Source organism: Dipteris shenzhenensis, chromosome 18, assembly GCF_047967505.1.
Source record: "Dipteris shenzhenensis isolate YYH24624 ecotype China chromosome 18, Dip_SZ_1.0, whole genome shotgun sequence".
In the NCBI taxonomy this organism is placed as follows: Eukaryota; Viridiplantae; Streptophyta; class Polypodiopsida; order Gleicheniales; family Dipteridaceae; genus Dipteris; species Dipteris shenzhenensis.
In genome coordinates this window covers 27,069,151-27,088,106 of record NC_141613.1, presented here as the reverse complement: position 1 = coordinate 27,088,106, position 18,956 = coordinate 27,069,151, and the positions used below count along the sequence as shown (strand labels likewise).

The following is an 18,956-nucleotide window of genomic DNA, read 5'->3' as shown; positions in this document are numbered from 1 at the left end:
TGAAGAACGGGGATGCCCAAAAAGTGCCATGCAACAAGGAAAGGTGGAAATTATATGCCTGACCATGAAAGTCAAGGTTAGGTTTAGGATTTTGGGCATAGAGAAATTTCTAAAAATAGAAAATTTTATCTATAAACATGATATTCCCACATTTGTTTCTCATTATCTCCAAATACACCCAAGAGTTCAAAGAATCACCAGGTATGTGCAATTTTCTTATGGTTAAGCGTTTTTTATTTTTAATTCAGTCGTGAAATCAAATTTTATGGCGTGCTTCACTATAATTTACCGTATTTTGAAAATGGGGGTGGTGTGCTTGAATATGATTTAAAGTACTTTATGTTTGATTTTTTGAAAACACAAATAGCAAGAAATAAATTACTCTATATTCTACCCCAATCCCTTTTTGTTAGTTCCTCTAACCTCTCCATCTCCTCTACGAGTCTACCCCTCTCAACTCTCTAGCTTTGCCAAGTAAGCTCTCCATCTCCTCATGCATTTGTTTATTTTTTTTTGGACTGAAGGGAGCTTCTTCTTCCTCGCCATCTTCTTCTTCTTCTTCCCCGCCATCTTCTTATTCCCCTAGCTCCCTCGTTGATTCACCCTTCGATTCTCCTCCCCAACCTCTTTTTTTCCGTGCTCCCCATGCCTTGAGCCTCGCCTTGAGTGCATGCATGTAGCCCGTCGATTCGCCTCGCCTTGAGCGCATGCCCGCAGCCCGATCGATGATATTATCGACAGGCTGTTCACTCGGTCGATAATATCATTGACAGGGCTGGTAGCCCATCGATGATATCATCGATAGGGCACTTGCTCGGTCGATGATATCATCAATGGGCATTAGCCGAGGGAGAGGAGAGAGAGAGTTAGGGAGAGAGGGAGAGAAGGAGAGAGAGTTAGGGAGAGAGGGAGAGAAGGAGAGAAGGAGAGAGAGAGTTAGGGGGGGAGAGAGAGAGAGAGAGAGAGAGAGAGAGAGAGTCTCAGAGAGAGAGGGATGGAGGGAGGGAGGCAGGGAGAGAGAGAGGGAAGAGAGAGAGAGAGAGAGAGAGAGAGAGAGAAATAGGGAGAAAGAGAAAGAGAAAGAGAGACAGAGAGAGAGAGAGAGAGAGAGAGAGAGATAGCGAGAGGGGAGAGACAGAGCGTTTGAGGGAGCGAGAGAGATCAAGAGAGACATGGAGAGGGAGGGAGAGAGAGGGAGGGAGGGAGAGAGAGAGAGAGAGAGAGAGAGAGAGAGAGAGAGAGGGGGGGGGGGGGGGGGGAGGGAGAGAGGGATAGTTGGAGAGAGGGAGAGGGTTTTTCGGTAAATTTTGTTTATTTTTTGGTCGATTTGTATTGAAAAGCAGAATTTTCTCTTGGAATTATGGAGTTGTTTTTTAGTGTTTTTAAATTAAATTTGAGAGAGAGAGGCATTTTGGCCATAATTTTGTTGTTTTTGCATTGTAGTGTTGTTACTTTTCATGCTTTTTTGTTTTTTATTCTCTAGTCCAAAATCATGTTCCAGTAATAAGCATGTCTACATCTTTTTCCATGAAGAATGTAGATGTTAGAAGCTCAAAGTATTTTTAGAAACCATCAAGCTTGTTGTCCTAGCTTTTGTTTTTTTCAACTTGAGATATTCTCTCCATGATATCATAATATTTTGACATTGTTTATGTCTTTTGTAGAGGTATCATGTTGAACAAACAAACTTTCGGAGAAATCAGTGTCTTTGCAAAGCCCACATCGGAGGATGCTTCCACTAGGATCCAAAAGATAAGGGTGGAAAAGAAAGGCACCAAGGAACCAAAGAAAAGTGCCAAGGATCCAAGTCTTGAGGTGCAACAGCTTCAACAGATTTATGATGTTCCTGCTCTGTTTGATGAAGGTTCGTTTGCAAATTCAAAAATTATGGGACATAGCGGAAGTACACAATAACATTGATTCAAAATGGACCATCAAAATTGACATCGATACAGAAGAGATGACTTTGTTGCTTCCAAAGACACTTCCCACTGGAAGATTAGTTTTTAAGCCAATAATAGAGATTAAAGATATCGCAAGAAGTGAGTCCACCAATGAGGAATGTGTGAAATATGGAAGAGAAGTTCTATTTGAAAACTGTTACTCCGCCCGCTGTAGTGGAACAATTAAAACAAATCAAAGAGGAAGGGAAGGTTAGTTACTATCCATAAGTAATTTCTAATTTTCTATGTTTATGTAATTTCTTTTGAATACTATGAGAGATTCAATTTTGTTTTATGTGTCTAGGATCTTATTTATCACTTGACAAATCAAATTGTGGAGGTTGATGAAATAATCGAGGAGATGGAGGTATCAACTTCCAATAGTGATTCTGAAGAGCATACAAAGGAGGGAAGAAGATACTGCAGCATCACCAATCAAACCAAGGAAGCTTTCCAAAGTTCAGCATGGGAGGTTCGTTCAACACTACGTCTATCTCAATTTCTTCTTCTCATAGTTCCAAGGGCACTTCCTTTGCTTCCAAAAAAACTTTGTCGGCAAAATTTCATAAAAGCATGGTTTTTATGTATTTTTTCAAAAACCGTCACGCAAAAAGGCCATCTTTTTCAAATAAACATAAAATTCACATGAAAAAGAGGCCCCTAGAGTTCTCTTTTGGAGGTTACAGTTCTCGAGATGTTACACTGTTATAAGCATAGGCGTTTAAAAAAGAAAATGTATTAGTGATGCGATGTTCCATGTGTTTATGTTTCTTGCATTCATGCAATTTTGTTAGCACTCCCTAGCTACTAAAGGAGTGCTTTGGGAGGCTTGGAAGTCATAGTGTCAACTTTTTTAAAAAAAAACTTTAAATGTTTTTATTTGCCTTCTTTTGCACTTGGTTACTATTCTTCTTTACTCTCTCTCTCTCTCTCTCTCTCTCTCTCTCTCTCTCTCTCTCTCTCTCTCTCTCTCCCTCTCCCTCTCTCTCTCTCTCTCTCTCTCTCTCTCTCTCTCTCTCTCTCTCCCCCCCCCCAAACAGAAAAAAAAAAGAATTCCCTCTTAAGGCATGGTTCAAATGAATTTAGTGGCACTAAGATAAATGCAAGGCCCACCATTAATCTTGGGGCAATTGACCAATGATGCTCATAGCATCTAGCGACAATTTCGAGCCCTTGCTAAACTAGATAGACACCTCATGGACACGTGTCGAGCAAAGGCTTCTAGCTTGGCACCCTCACACACCCCCAGCCACTCTTTACATCCAATTAAAATAGTGTCAGCCATCGATGTGCTAACCATTTTCAAGTAGAAAAGGAAGGCCAAGGGTTGAAGAAGTGGGCACTCGATGGGTTTGAACCAGGCCTAATTCAACATGAAATGCCCATTCTAGATTTCTTTTCTTGTGATTTTATCTAGTTATCAAGGGAGAAAGGGAATTCCCCACTATGTGGAAGGATAGGACATACCCAGGAGTTGATTAACAAGGTCCTATGGCCATTGGAGCCCTGCTAGGAGGCGACGCAAAGGTGAAGGTAGAAGGAGGGTGAGACAAGGAATGAGGAAGGAGAGGATGAAAAAAATTGTGGCCAATAAATGCCCTAAAAATTGGGGTTAAAATGATGGACATGAGAAATTTGTAGATTGTGTCCTTTACTTTCTTCCAAATTGGAAGACAGGGCGTTGAAAGTAGCCCGATGGGTGACCATGTGGCCCAATCAAAGTTTTTGAAACCTTTTTGGCAGGCAAAGCACTCTACACATCACCAAACCTCTTCTAATTTCTTATATTGCAGTGGTAGCTGGCTCGTGCAAGTAATTTCTTATGGTGGCCATAGTTGGAGGCCCAAACTTGGGCACCCAATTACCAGCCAATCAAATTCAGGTAGAGTTTTAGTCTGCGAGTTAAAATCGTCAACAATGCATTGAATACCAACTGTTTAAAAGATTCTTGCTTGGGCAATGTGTAAACACCCTACCATAGAAGATCGCCACCTCGTGCCCTTACATTGAGCTAGATTGGGTAGTGTGTATTGAGCCTTAGTTTCATAGTGGGTTAGAGTTTTAGTATGCGAGTTAAAATTGTCAACAATGCATTGAATACCAACTATTTAAAAGATTCTTGCTTGGGTGATGTGTAGACACCCTACCATAGAAGATCACCACCTTGTGCCTTACATTGGGCAAACATTGGGCTAGATTGGGTAGTGTGTACAGGGCCCTAGTTTCCTAGACTTGGGTTAGTGTGAGGGAAATACATTTTTTAAAAGCCAAGTTACAAGAGGTCGTTCCCGTGATGGGAAGACAACTTCAAATATGTTGCTCTTTGGCTATGCCGCCTTGTTCCCATATTAAACGTTGAATCTGTCGTTGCCAAGTCCTAGCAATTTTTTCCTCTAGTCGAGACAAAGAAAAGCGCTCTCGCTCGGGCATTACGCTCATGAGAGTCTTCTGTCTTGCTTGATTGGCGCTTGACGGAGAATTGTCACCTATAATGAGGGCTGGCAAATGTGGGAAAGGTCCGGACTCTCTAAGGGTCAGTGCACACGGCACAAAGAATGCGAGGCTAGTGCCACTTCAAGGCCCCAAACTATATATTGCGTGTGAACCAAAATGAAGGTGCCTTTAATGCTTTGGCTGAGCTTACTGCATAGTCCGACGATCTGCAGGAAGAGCTGCAGGGTGTTGGAGACTTGTAGGAGGCAATGCTTCATTGGACAGAGAGAGTAGTCTGTCAGCTCCCGGAGCATTAAAGGCAATGCACAGAAACACATGGCAAAAGCCTATTGGCTGGAGCAAGAATGGCGCACCAATGCTGAATTTTGCGACCTCCAAAATGGAGGTGCAAATTTGAGTACGAGTGGCGCTCAAACTTGACCTCGAAAATCGTGAAGCTCCCCAAAGCTAGCCACCAGCTGCGCATTCGTGGAAGCGTAAGAAGATATTAAGCAAAAATATCCAACGCAAAATTGAATTTGTTCCATCAGAATATTCTTGAGCGTCAACGGATCTGCTTTATAGAGATTCCCACTCGCTTCGCATCTGCTTCTCGTAGATTCCTGTGGATGCGAATCTTGTCGTTGTGGATCCTCGACGCGGAAATAGTTCCTCGTGAATCTGACGTTTGCCGACACGGGTCGTAGCGAGTGATACGCAACAAGTTGGAGCTCGGAAGGAGCCTCAAGAAACGCATGAATGTTTGGATTGACGTGAGAATAAGAGAAGACGCTATTACCACTTGTCTAATCGGAAGCCTGTTCGCTTTCACGGTCTGCGCTAGCGCGATATTCAACAATGTAGCAGCTTGTATTCACACACCCACAACCTACATTCTCCATCGCCAGACTTAGAGTGCATTTACCAAAAAATACACGAAGTTCCACATATCTTTTTGTTTATGCACGGGTGCCCAGAGCATTGCCCTTTTCCAAGTACAACCATGTCAGTAATTAAGGATGACCCTACGGAAATTCAAAACGTTTTGAGTAAGGGGAGTGCCAACAACGGATCGACTAGGAAGAACTCCCATAATCCGCTTATGACCGCAACCATTTAACGATTCTCATGCAACTTGTACTAGCCATATAATGAATAAATCAACTTATAGGAGTCCCTCAAGACGTACTCAATAGTATATACAGAAGTTTATGCACATTGATAGACCGGAGCTGCCTTTGCGAAGAAACGGTTTCAGTCTTCGTCATAGTATGCTCGGAGAGATTTAGGTGGGGATTGTTCTGGAAACTACAGCTGCTTCAAAATTCTGCACTCGATATGGTATGTGCAAAATACTATAGATCCTTCAAGACTCGGCGGATTTGCTCCAGGGTCAAGAACAGCACCATCGTGAACGGTCCCTGCCTCGTTACGGTCGGAATTAAGCCTTTATACAAAGCCAATGCGCCTTCCGCTTTAACCGTCTTCAATGCGCAATCCAGAGCTCCATTGTAGGGACGAGTCAGCCCGGGCTCAATCTTCATGTTCATGATCCGTGTCTTGATCACGTCGATGGGATTAGAGGCCAGTGCGGCAACAAAACCGGCACAACAGCTTGCGATGAGGTAAACGGCAAGACCATCTCTCAAAAGGCGATTGTTGATCAGACTTTCCTTCACTTGATCATAGGTTGCGAGCTGACAAGCGGTGACGATCATCGCCCTTTGGATCGTAAGAGAGGATCCCGTCCACAGAGATTGGATGCCCTCCTGCTTCACCATTCTTGCCAGTGCGTCCACAACGCTTTTATAATTCCTCCTCTCGTGGGGAGGGAGTAGCCCATCAGCCTGCATTCGCACCATGGCCACATCGGCCGGATTTCCAACCGCAGCACCGACGCCTCCGGCAATCAAGCCCGCGGCAACCTTCTTGAGGATGGGCAATCCGCCCCGGACGGCCGGATCTCTCCACTGCTGCTTCAGGATCTCGTAAAGCCCCATCCTAGTTGTAGAGTAAAGCGTCTGTCTCAAGATTGTAGCGGAGACGCCCGAGAAGAGCGCCTGGAAGCCCTCGTTCTGCACGAGCTTGATGCCGATGGAGATGGGTCCTGGAGTAGAGTGAATAGCAGAGCCAGCGCTAGCGGAGGCCGCGAAAGCAAGGAAGGCAGCCTCACCCTCGAGCTGCATACGGACCTTGATGAGGTCGAAGGGGTGGGTGGAGCAGCCGGCAACGACGGAGGCAAGGCCACCTTCGAGAAAACCACGAAAGCTCATTGGAAAGGGAGGAGGGAGGAAATCTACGAGGGAGGAAAGGTAGAAAACAAGGTCGTAATGTTATACAAGAGCAACTCTACGAGGGAGAAGAGGAAGCAAACTGCAAGCAAATGGTGCGTATATATTGAAGGAAGTGTACAGAGGAAGGGAAGCCGAGGTCGATGGGAAGGTGACGACGGAAATCTGGACGTGTAAAGGAGAAGAGAGATGGAGTTTGAGCTCTGGAAAAAGATGAGGAACGTCGATTTAGACGGAAATCTGCAGGGAAATATGTAGTGATAGGAAGGCTTTTGTTCTACAGTAGCACGGCAGAGACAACTCACACGTTTAACACACACGTGTGCAGAAAACCCTTCTACCCTAATCCTTCTTATACCTCTAAGCATTATTATCCTCCCCTAATCAGTATATTCACATGTGCTTATCCTCTAAACCCATCCATTCTTAGCTTAACTTCTTCATATTGCATTTGCCTTTTTCCTTCTCCCGTCTAGAAGCCTCAATATTCCACACCTTCCCTCCCCCATCACGCAATAGTAGTACAGAAGTCCAGAACCCTTGCCCTTGTGTAAGACACAACACTCCACATTTTCATCCAATCGGAGTAGCGTATCCTTCCTAACCCATGTGAGGTACAACACAATAACCCCATCCTCCAATGAACCTTTCATGAGGTCATCACATGTAGTGAGATCGATAGCCTAAAGAAGAAGGAATGTAGCACCTCGACACAGCAATCTGTAAACTTCTCTTTGGAAAGCATATAGGTTGTCTACCCCACATTTATGTGTCCACTTTTCTCGAATCGCCATGTTGCATCCTAAATATTTGGCTCATTGGTGCACCTAATTGGGAAGTTTTTATTTTGGGTGTATTTAATAAACCAAACTCAAAAGATATTTGTGTTTTCTTTCATTGGACTCCATACAAGTCTATGAGTGCTCAAAAGACCTACTAGTCCTTGATTCATACTATCCTAACTCCTTTGCCTCATGATGGGATTCTCCATTCACTAGCCCCATCATTGCATACACCTATAACCCTTGTGCCATGGGTACAGGGGTTTACTCCCTACCCTTTGAACACTTACCAGAATCGTGCAAAATATGTGATTAATAGCATGGATCTCAAATTGTACTTAACGAAAATGAGTGTTTGCTTCCAAATGTTCATTTAAAAACCCATATCTTTTGAGTGCATACTAATGATTCATTAAAAAAGTTTATCTAACACCCAGTAGTTAGCATTAGCCAAGCATGTAGTGAGGAGATTACGTGAGCCTTAAGAAAGTGATTGAATTTGGAGTGTTACTAGATAGACCTCTGTCTTTTCTTATGGGCCAAAAAGGGCTAAACATAATATGCTCTCCAATGAAATTAAATCTTAAGGTTTAATAAGCTTTTCACTTTCAATTTTGTCATCAAATAAGCTTTAGAGGCTATTGTGAATCATAAAGATGTGGAATTCCTCCACCCATGAGGGCTCCTTTATTGGCCCTCATAAGAGCTTGTTTTGTTATGCTCCTTCCCCTTCCACGTCCCACCTAACACACCCATGCATGATATTTTCTAGCCTTCCACATCAATTGACACATATCTCCACAAAAACACCCACCACCACCTAAAAAGATGTCCAAAAGAGAACCTCTGATTCTCTCTCTTTCTTGTGCGGGTTACAATTGAGCACCAATCGTTAGCACATGTCCAATCAACATAGTTGGATGGCATAGTCTATAAAGCTAGATTAAAAATCTAACCCTAGACTCTTTGCACACAAGTCCTTTTGAAAGATGAACATTATGCCATGTGTACCCTCTATACACACATATATACAGAGGGTACACACATGTGTACCTTGCGTACACACATATATACTACAAATGCAACTTGACATGTTGTACACATGTTCCTTTAAAAGGTAGGAGAAACTTATTTTGGGCTTTTTTCCCTCTTTATGACACCCACATATGGTACAAATGCAACCTCACATGTTGCAAACACATTCCTTTAAAGCTAAGGAGAAATTTTTTTCGCATTTTTTGAGGCATTGGGAAATGTTTTGCACATCCCTTGCACATCACCATTTGATCGTGTGATCGTATCTTTCAATCTGCTTTGAAATGATGTATCTTCAATTTCAATCTTGAGTATCACTCTCACATTGAGCTCTGTGGTCTTAATCAAGGCGATTTCCCTCTCATCTACCTCTATTGGATTCAATTTACTTTTAAGGTTCAACTTTGTGGTGCTCCTCCTCGAGACACCCTTCAATCCATCTTTTTAAGCCATGCCATAGGGCTCTATTCTCTTTATGGAAAGCTACATTTAAGGAAAGTTTAGTATATGCCAAATGACCACCATGCTTGTTTTTAGTCATCTAATGGCACATCATGCAATCCAACTACATTTTCCTTGGTTGCACACAAGGAAAAAAGCTCCCACAAACAGGCTGGTTCTCTATAACTATTGTCACATTTGAACCACCAACCTAGTGAAATAGTAGAAAATGCATTTGTTTATTGAGTGCTGGTTCTCTTTAACTATTGTCAAATTTCAACCATTGGGCTGGGACCACAAATCCCCCGATGAGCACAAATCCTAAACAAATGAATTTCATGCCATTCATCTTGTAATAATAGAAGCAAACCACCATGATGTTGGTGGCAATTAATGTCCTAGTGTGCAACCAACCACTGCACTAGCAAACGCTTATCTTGACCACTTATCCTGCACTACCGCCTTGCTATCCTAAATCTTATAGTATTGTTGCAAAGTGCTATACTAAAACAGTCCCCTTCAGGTTGGTTCTCTTTATCTATTATCAGAATTCAGCCACCAGGTTGGTGACCCCAAATCCTAAATGAATTGCAAGCTATAGAATCGTACTATATTATTGGAAAATGTCCATCAAATTATAAAGTCCAACTTAGGGAAACATTTTCAAATTATAAAGTCCAACTGAGTGAAGCAGTCATAAGGAAATAGAACCTTTGAATCTAACTAAATGCAACATTTTCAAATTATAAAGTCCAGTTGAATGAAGCAGTCATATCCAAGGATGGCAGATAAATGGCAAATTATTTACTTTAAAATGAAGTTATATAAAAAATGTATTTACTTTAAAATTGAAGTTATATAGAAAAGCCAAATGTTGTATAGTCAGACCCTAAAGTTATATACTCGGGTAGTATACAACCAAGTTTTACTCTTCTACATTTTGAAAAGAGACCACCATCATATCTAAGGATGGATAAACACAAAGACAATTTACTACTTAACTCAAGTTCTATTGAAAGCCGACTATATTAGAGGGGTGGTCAGCCCCTAAAAAAGTCCCAAGTAATATCCAACATTGATCAAGATAGGAGATTTAGGTAAAAAATGGAGATAGAGGGTGGTGAAGGAGACGAGGACGAAGGTATTCATACTAGATTACCCTGCCCACCACTTAGATCTAACATTGGAAATGACCTTGGAAGAGACTATGATGATGAAATGGAAGAAGCAGACAGAAGTGACGGCATGTCTCATCCGGATCTTCGATCCCATCTGAAATGGTCTGCTGATTTGACATCTAAAGACGCTTTCTCGAAACTTCCCAAAGAGAAAACTTTCTCAGCAAGTTGAACATCGCCAATCGATGCTGAAAAGCGACACAGGGGCCCTTAGGCAAGACAGAGCATCTTCCAATTTGAAAGAAGCTCAAGCACCACAGGACAGAAATGGACGCTCCTTGTCAACTTTCCAGGCTGGGAGAGGGGGGACAATGGCATCTTATGTGATAGTAGTGCAGAAAGCTAGAGGAGGGTCTGAGGATCTGCCCAGCACCTTGGTAATGGTGAATAGGAATGGTAGTGTGTATAGAGAGCAGCCCCTTCTCTATAAAAATCTCCCAAACTCTTGCTTCCTTTGTGGACTGTCAAGTCATGCAATTAAAAGTTACCCACAGAGGAGAGCCAAAGCTAAACCCAAGGATCCTCCTGCACCTATCAATAGCAAGCAAACTGAAAGATGGATCCCCAAGGTCCGAGCTACCCCTGAAAAAATCCTTCTCCAGAAGGAAGATCATGCCAAACCCTTACTCTCTCTTGACAAAGGCAAAGGGAAGCTAGATGACTCGCTAGCACTTAACAATGCATTTGATTCCCTGGCAGAGAGTGAAACTGAAGATTGGATAAAGAAAATTCAGGAATATGGATTGAAGATTGGATAAAGAAAAATTAGAATATGGATCTGGATTCTCATATAGAGCCAAGCTGGTCCAAGGATTTTGAAGAGGACATCAATAGAGAGAATGAGATGACCTCTTCCAAGATCAATGATGAGGAAGACCTAGAAGTTGATCAAGACATGGTCACAGTTATGGAAAAGGATACTGTGGATCAAGGCAAGACTTTTACTCAGGTGCAAAGTAAGAGAAAGCTCTCTCAAGGAAAAAGTGCTCCCCCCCAAATCAACAGTCTCAATCCCAGGGCCAAAAAGGGAACCAAAAAGAATGTCAAGTAAACCAATAGCCACCCTCTCCCTCAATGTCAAAGGACTCGTTGACCCTGGCAGAGGAGAAGAGTTAGCTTATTGGCTTAGAACCAACAATCTTTCCCCTACTTTCCTTACTTTACAAGACGTTAAAATCTGTGGACCCTCTCTAGAGAAGAGAGTTATAGCTATTAACAAGAGAAGGAACTTAGCATGAGGAGGGAAAGGGTGGAGTAGCAATTGGGATACTCCCCTAACAGTACACAAGAAAGAATGGCTACTGCTTGCAGGAAATAAATGTTTTGTGGTGGGAGATTTTAACATGGTGGAAAGCTCCACTGACAAATGGATGGGTAAAGGAACTATAATCAGAGGTAGGGAACTGACTCTTTGGGAGGATCTGAAAGAAGACCTAAGTCTTGTGGACATGGGGATGAGAGGTACTTTCACTTGGTCCAATAGCCAAGTTGGAGCCAACAGAAGAGAGGCTAGATTGAATAGGATCTATGCTTCTCAAGAACTAGGAAGGCAAACTAGCTCTCTTCAGACTCAAGTCTTCTCCTCTCTTTTTCTTTCTGATCACAAGCCAATCCTTCTCAAATGTGACTTTGGCCCAAGTCAAAAAACCACATCATGGTTTAAGGCTTATCCTAAATTCTTTGACCTTAAAAGTGTCCAAGAAGGTGTTAAAGCAATTTGGCTGATGGCCTTCATTGATTCTTTCTCAGCCAGTAGTTGAACAGACTCAAAGACTGCACAGAAAAGCTAGAAAGGACAGAGCCAACATAAGGGCTAAGTGAATGGATAGCATTCAGGACATGATTGTTTCCTTGGAGACCTTAGCCAGACAGGGGGATCCACAGACCCAAGCTGACTTGGTTTTGAAAAGAAATGAACTTAGAATTCAAGAACAGATTCTTTTGAATGATGCCAACATATACTTCAGGGATTGGTGGACTGGTAAAATTGAGAGACCTACCAAAGAGTACTTCAAGCTTATTAGAAGGAAAAGTTCTAATGAAGAGATTCCCCTTCTTAGAAAAGCTAACAACTCTTTTGCTCTATCTACGAGGAGAATATTGATCTCATTCATCTCCACTTTCAGAACATACTATCTTCCACTCTACAAGTAGACACTGAAGTGATCAATGCCAGGGAACTATGCAAGGATGCTAGAAACAACACTGTACTCAACTTTGATAACAAGTACCTGGAAAAACCTCTGTCTATTGATGAACTCTTTGAGGCTAGCAAGGGGATGGCAGATGGAAAAACACCAAGAGAGGATGGACTGCCAATTGAATTCTACAAAACATTCTGGCCCACTGTTGGTCCCTATCTCCTACTGTTATGGCAAGAGAGTGCCAATAATCGGAATCTGCCTACTCATATTAATGGGGATGTTATTAAACTTATTCCTAAGGAAGGGAATAAGGATGAGCTAAGAAACTAGACGCCTCTCACTATGCTTAACTGCAGCTATAAAATTTTTGCTAAAGCATTGGCATGAGAGTTAAGAATAGAATGGCCAAGTGGATACTTCTAGAACACAAAGGCTTCATAAAGGGTAGACATCTTCTTGAATCCATCATCAACATCTGGGAGGGATGTGAGTATGCCAGAGAAACAAAGCAGGACATATGTTTTCTAAAGGTTGACTTTGACAAATCATATGATAGACTTGAATGGGACTTCATCATCCAGACTCTGGCTAATATGGGCCTTGGCCCCCTGTTCATCTCTTATTTCAAACTCCTTCTCACTAATGCTACAGCCAAGATTTGTGTTAATGGGATCATGAGTCAACCCTTTGTCCTTAAAAGGACTATAAGACAGGGTTTCCCTATTGCTCCTCTACTTTTTGCAATTGCTGCAGACTCATTAGGGTGGCTACTTCAACATTAGAGTCAAGAAGGAAAGGTGAAAGTCATTGAGTTACCCTTTGGCAAGCACCTTATATGCCAACAATTTGCTGATGATACAAACTTAACCCTCAGGAATCATACTCAGGATATCAAAAAGGCTATGGAGTCCTTAAAGATCTTTTGTAAAGCTTCTAGTTCCAAAATCAACCACTCCAAAACTGCATATGCAACTCTCAAAGGGGATGAACAGGCTTTCTTGGAAGAGATGGGCTGCCAGAGAATCAAACATGGCACAGTCTTCAGATTATTGGGTATCCCCATGGGTTTTGACATTTCCCTCAAACAGAGATGGGATTGGTTTTTGAAGAGGTTTCAAAACAAGATTGAGAAATGGAGAGGGTTCTAGGCTAGTTTGGCTGGAAGTAGTAGAACTGTTCTCAACCACTACATATACCCTATTGTCACATTCTACATCACTTCTTGGTCCCCTTCTAAAACTGGAATTGACAGGTTCATAAAAATTTGCATATCTTTTCTTTGGGGGGGTAAGATAGCCAAGGTCAGATGGGATTTCTGTATCAAACCCAAGTAGGAAGGAGGCTTAGGGATGATAGATATAGAACAGGCTGCTCTAAAACTCTCCTCAACCTCGATAATTAAGGCAATCCTACATCCTCTTGAGGATTGGGCCCAAATCCTTCTAAGGAATGTCAACTCCCTAAGACCTCTAAGAGCTCCCAAGTGGAAAAACTACCCTATGCTGTTAGCTATATGTAACCCTGAACCCTGCAAAGCTAAAGGCAGTCAGCTTTGGATCTCACTATGGGCAGCCTTTGAAGGAATTAAAAGCCAAATTGTCTTCTCTGGAAAAGGATCTTTTATGACATTAGACTCAATTTGGGTCTCTATTATCTTCAAGGATGCTGTTCTTTTTTATGAAGACTTTGCTAAGGCTGCTTTACTCTTCAAAAAGGGACTACAATGTTGGGGTCACCTTTAGAATAGAGTTGAACTAAGATGGAAAGCCTGGAGTGAGATTAGGAGAGAGTTCAGGTTAAATAACCAAAGCCAGACACTTGTCTTGAACAGAATTCAACTCTAGGAGGGCAATCAGCAATGGAAAGGTGGATCTTTCTTGGTCTACAGTAGAGAGTTCAATTGGGCAGAGAGTACTTCTTTCTTCCCTATCCCCACTCCAAGCAGGGACATTGGAGATCTCTACATGGTCCTTAATACTAGGAACAGTAGGACTCTAAGGGCAAATGGAAATTGTGATTCTGCTCCATTTGGTCAACCTCAATCCCTGACAAAATGTCTGCCTTGCTTTGGCTAATAATGCATAAAGCTATGTGGACTAACAATAGAGGACTGAGGATTGGAAAGGGAAATGGCAAATGCATGAAGTGCCCCTCTACAAATGAAGATATTTTCCATCTCTTTGTTGCCTATCCTGTTGCTAGAAAGGTGTGGAAAATAGTTCAACTTAAAACAGGGGAACCAATAAATTGGAAGGCCATTTTACTAGGAGACTCTACAAGGACAAAACAGGAATTATGAACACCTATCAAAGCACGTGCACTTTGGTTTATTTGGATAACCAGAAACAATTTCCAGTTTAATCAAATTGTATTGCATGCTGACTTTCTTTTTATCAACTGGCTGAATAGGACCAGAGGAAAATTACAGAAATGGTAAACCAATTCAGAACTGAGGCTGCCCTCTTTAATGCTGACCTCCAAGACCATACTCAAAGCTATTTTGGGTTTGACAACACCACACCCCTTGAAATCCCCTCTAATATTACTAATTTTCTTAAACAGGGCCCCTCCAACTGTAAAGAAGGAGCCAGTGTCACCCTGTGAAGCCTAGGCTACTGCCACATATGACTCTAACAGCTCTGGTGATTCAGAGAACTTCAACTACTCTGGCTACTTTAATGATGATGACACAGATGATACAGATGATTCATATGTACCTCTCTTTTAACTCTGCTGCTGTTGCTATGACAAATTCAGAAGCTCTCAAGCTCACGAGTATCTGTCAGAAATGTTTTGTTAAAGAAACTTCTCCCCATGGGGGTCTATGCTAAAGAACATGTACTGTGAATATTTATGATGATGATATAATATAATACAAACTTTTTTTCTACCCAAAAAAAAATATATGTATCCAAGATTCCAAGAGATCAAGTATGAGATCTTTGAAGGACTTTATATTTATGCAAGGATTCCAGGACAAGGGCTCAACACTTTGCACAGTGGGAGCCTTCAGCAACAACATACTTCACAAACTGTGGGTTCTTATAGTATTGAAGGCCTTCCCACAGTTCCTCCTACAATATGACCATCTTGTGAATGACACTCTTGGGAACTCTATGTTCCTGCTCCAAGCAATCAATCTCATCTATGACAAATCTTGGGTTGCTAAGGGACCCCTTGCGAAATGGCTCAGGACAAGCGACAGAAAAAATGTCATTGCTACTGTGGCTTTCCATCTCTATTCCTCCGTTGTTCCTTCGAGACTTGTCGTGTTTTTTAACTAGTTTTCTCTCTTGCTATCCAAGCTATAATTGCTCACATATTATAATCTATCAAATCAAGCCATCTTGGCATGCTCAATGATGTAATCCAGTGAGATCTTTGCCACCTTTGAGGACCCGTGTACCAATAGATTCCCCACCCATTACATTGATGAATATGACAAGTTAGTTGTATGATACTTAAGGCTAGAGGAGGTAGGCACTGGCATGGAAATGCATTTTTATTGTTTACGATTCATTGCAGCCCCCACAAAATATAACCTTTAGTAAATCCCAAACAACTGCTTGTTTTAGTAAATCCCAATCAATAAATCCCAAACAAGGGAAAATGTAAATTCCAAATAGTATACTAATCCAAACAACCATCGAGCTTGTTTTAGTGACAATGACTGTGCATGAGGGACCATCTAATTCATAGGTTCAGATTAGCATTGTCAGAGTCACGCTGTAATAATAATGATTATGCATGAGGGATCATCTAATTCACAGGCTCAGATTAGCATTGAGCCAGAATTAGACTATAATAACAATGACTTTGTATGGGGGACCATCTAGTTCACAAGCTTAGATCAGCATTCAATTGATTCATCAAGCTGTAATAACAATAGTTCTCGTTCTTATGACCAAGAACTATGGCTATTACAGTCTGATGAACTGACTTGATGCTAATCTGATGTCTTGTTTTGATCCTGCCTTTCTTCAGTTGACTATAATAACAATGACTTTGCATGAGGGGCCATCTAGTTCACAGGCTCAGATTAGCATTGAGTTGGAATCAGACTGTAATAACAATGACTTTTCATGAGGGACCATCTAATTTGCATGCTCAGATTAGCATTAAGCTGGAGATAGTAAACTGTAAGAACATATCAAACTGTTAGAATTTTTTTACGACCGAGAAATTCTCCCATGGCAACCATCTAATCGCACGTCATGGTGGCTAGATGATGATGTATATGACCACCTACGCTAGACTGGGCTACCAGCAAGCTGGGTGCATGTGCCACCGCTCCTCCCCCCTCATCTCATTGAATTATTATGATCTTGGCTCCGATGATCGAGAAATTCTCCCATGGCAACCATCTAATCTCATGTCATGGCTAGATGATTATGTATGTGATTGCCTATGTAAGGCTGGGCTACCAGAAAAATCCAATAGCTGGATTGTGTGCTCTTAGTAGCAGCGATAGGCACCCAGAGTCGCACAAACTAATATAAGAAAAGAAGGGGAAAAGAGTGGGATGGCGGCAAGTCTAGCTATATAAAGGCCTTAATGGCAAAGAAACAATTCACCGCACCTAAGAAAATCCCTCTCCTACCCCCTTCCATGCTCTCTCCAAGCCCCCTTCCATCCATGTGATGAATCTTTTGCTACAACCTCGATGCCCCTTCATAATGCTGCCCAAGTCATGGGATCCATTTCTTGCCTTGGCTCTCCATCCCACAACACTCCACCAGCCATAGCCGTGACCAAAGGAGTTGTAGGATAGGGAGCCAAGGGAAACGGGTCATCATTGTTCCATCAAGCACTGGGAGAGAACTCAACTTGGTGATGAGCCTCTCGTAATTGAGCACAACCTTCAGCACTAGGGAAGGAGAAGTCAACTTGGTGATCAGCTCTAACAAACTAAGGGCATGCGTCAGTGTGTTGGAGCTCACCACTAGATTGAGTTCCCTGTCCACTATCGAATGTTATGCTCAATTGAGCTCACCGTCAAGTTGAGTTCTCTCTCCTTGTGCCTTGAAAGAAGTTACTATGAAGAAGGTTGTGTTCAATTATAAATTGCTAGTATTGTCCCTTGCATACGAGGAGTTCCAAGTCAAAATTATAAGAAATTCCTAACTACGATAGCACTACAAGGTGCTCATATTGTCCCCTGCATATGAGGCGCCAGGTCAAAAGTGTAAGAAAGTGCTAAAAAGGGCAAAAAGTGACACCAGGTCCTGCCACAATGGTGGTGTTCAAGTGTAAAAGTGTTTGAAGAAGTGTCACAAAGACAAAGTGCTAGCATATGTTTTGTTAAATTTTTGCTTCAAATGTAATTTTGAATTTCGATGTAATACTACTATCACAAAAACTATCAAATGTCATTTCTTTTGTTTCAATTTTAATGTAGTACCATTATGACCAAAACTATTGTTGTTGTTACTTCAATAGTGAAAGTGGCTCTAGAGAAGCACAAGTGGCATATTTTTTCCCTCGTTTATATTTTACTGCAACCATAGGGATTGTTGGACAAGAAACTGTTGAAATTTTGTTGTTACTGTAGTGAAAATGGTTCACAAATGCCCTCCTTAGGATTTACTGCAACCAGTGTAATTGTTGCACAAGCAATTGTTGTAGAAGGACTAAAACTGCTCGAAAATAGGACTACATTTTCCTTAGCTTGGAAGTAAAATAGCACTAAAATAGCTCCAAGAACTAGTAGAAATTGTTGCACAAGGACTAGTAGGACTAAAATAGCTCCAAAATAGGAGTATATTTTCATTGGTTTAGAACTATAATAACTCTAATAACCAACATGGTGGTTTAGAACTATAATAATTAACTCCAATAACTAGCATGGTGGTTGCAAGTAAACTTCAAAATAGGAGTATATTTTCCTTGGTTTAGAACTATAATAACTCCAATAACTAGCGCAATGGTTCAAATCCAATAACTAGCATGGTGGTTGCAAGGAAACTATCATGAATTGCAAATATCTACATTTTCCTTAGCTTGGAACTAAAATAGCTCCAAGAACGTGTGCAATGGTTGAGAGGTTGTTGCACAAGGAGTAATACGACTAAAACATCTCCAAAATAAGACTATTTTCTTTGGTTTAGAACTAAAATAGCTCCAACATCCAACACGGCGATTGCGGATATGGACCTTGACGGGTCCCCTTTAGAGATTGACATGCCACAGTGGTCTTCATGCCAACGTGGTGGTCTCTCCATGCCAACTTCATTGCCCGAACTAGCATAGCGGTCAATGCAACAAAAGATTGTGTTGCACAGTGATATATGGCGAAGCTATGCAATGGCAAGTGGCAAGGCAAAAGTTTTGTGTTGTAGTCAAGCCAATGTGGTTGTGCTCAAACCAGCACGGTGGTCAGTGCAACAAAAGATTGTGTTGTGTAGTGAGACAGATGGCGAAGTGCACAGTGAGACAAATGGCGAAGCTATGCAATGACAAATGGCAAGGCAAAAGTTGTGTGATGTAGTCAGGCTAGAGGCCAAGCAACAATCTCTATGCTCATGAGTAAATGCATATAGTGCCATGTGTTGAGCTCTACGCTTTTGACAATGATAATATTGTGTCTCATTATTATGCCAGTGTTGCAATCATGATGCCAAAAAAACTTCCGATGAGAGCGCAGGTCCGCGTAAAATTTAAAATCTCACCCACATCGCGTCGCAGGCTCAAAATGGGTCTGAAAATAGTT

General features: G+C 41.7%; 1 pseudogene; it reads right to left on the bottom strand.

Moving 5' to 3' along the window:
• Window positions 1-5,593: 5,593 nt before the first annotated feature.
• Window positions 5,594-6,894, bottom strand: LOC147891029 (mitochondrial uncoupling protein 5 pseudogene; annotated as a pseudogene).
• Between the last annotated feature and the right edge of the window lie 12,062 nt (window positions 6,895-18,956).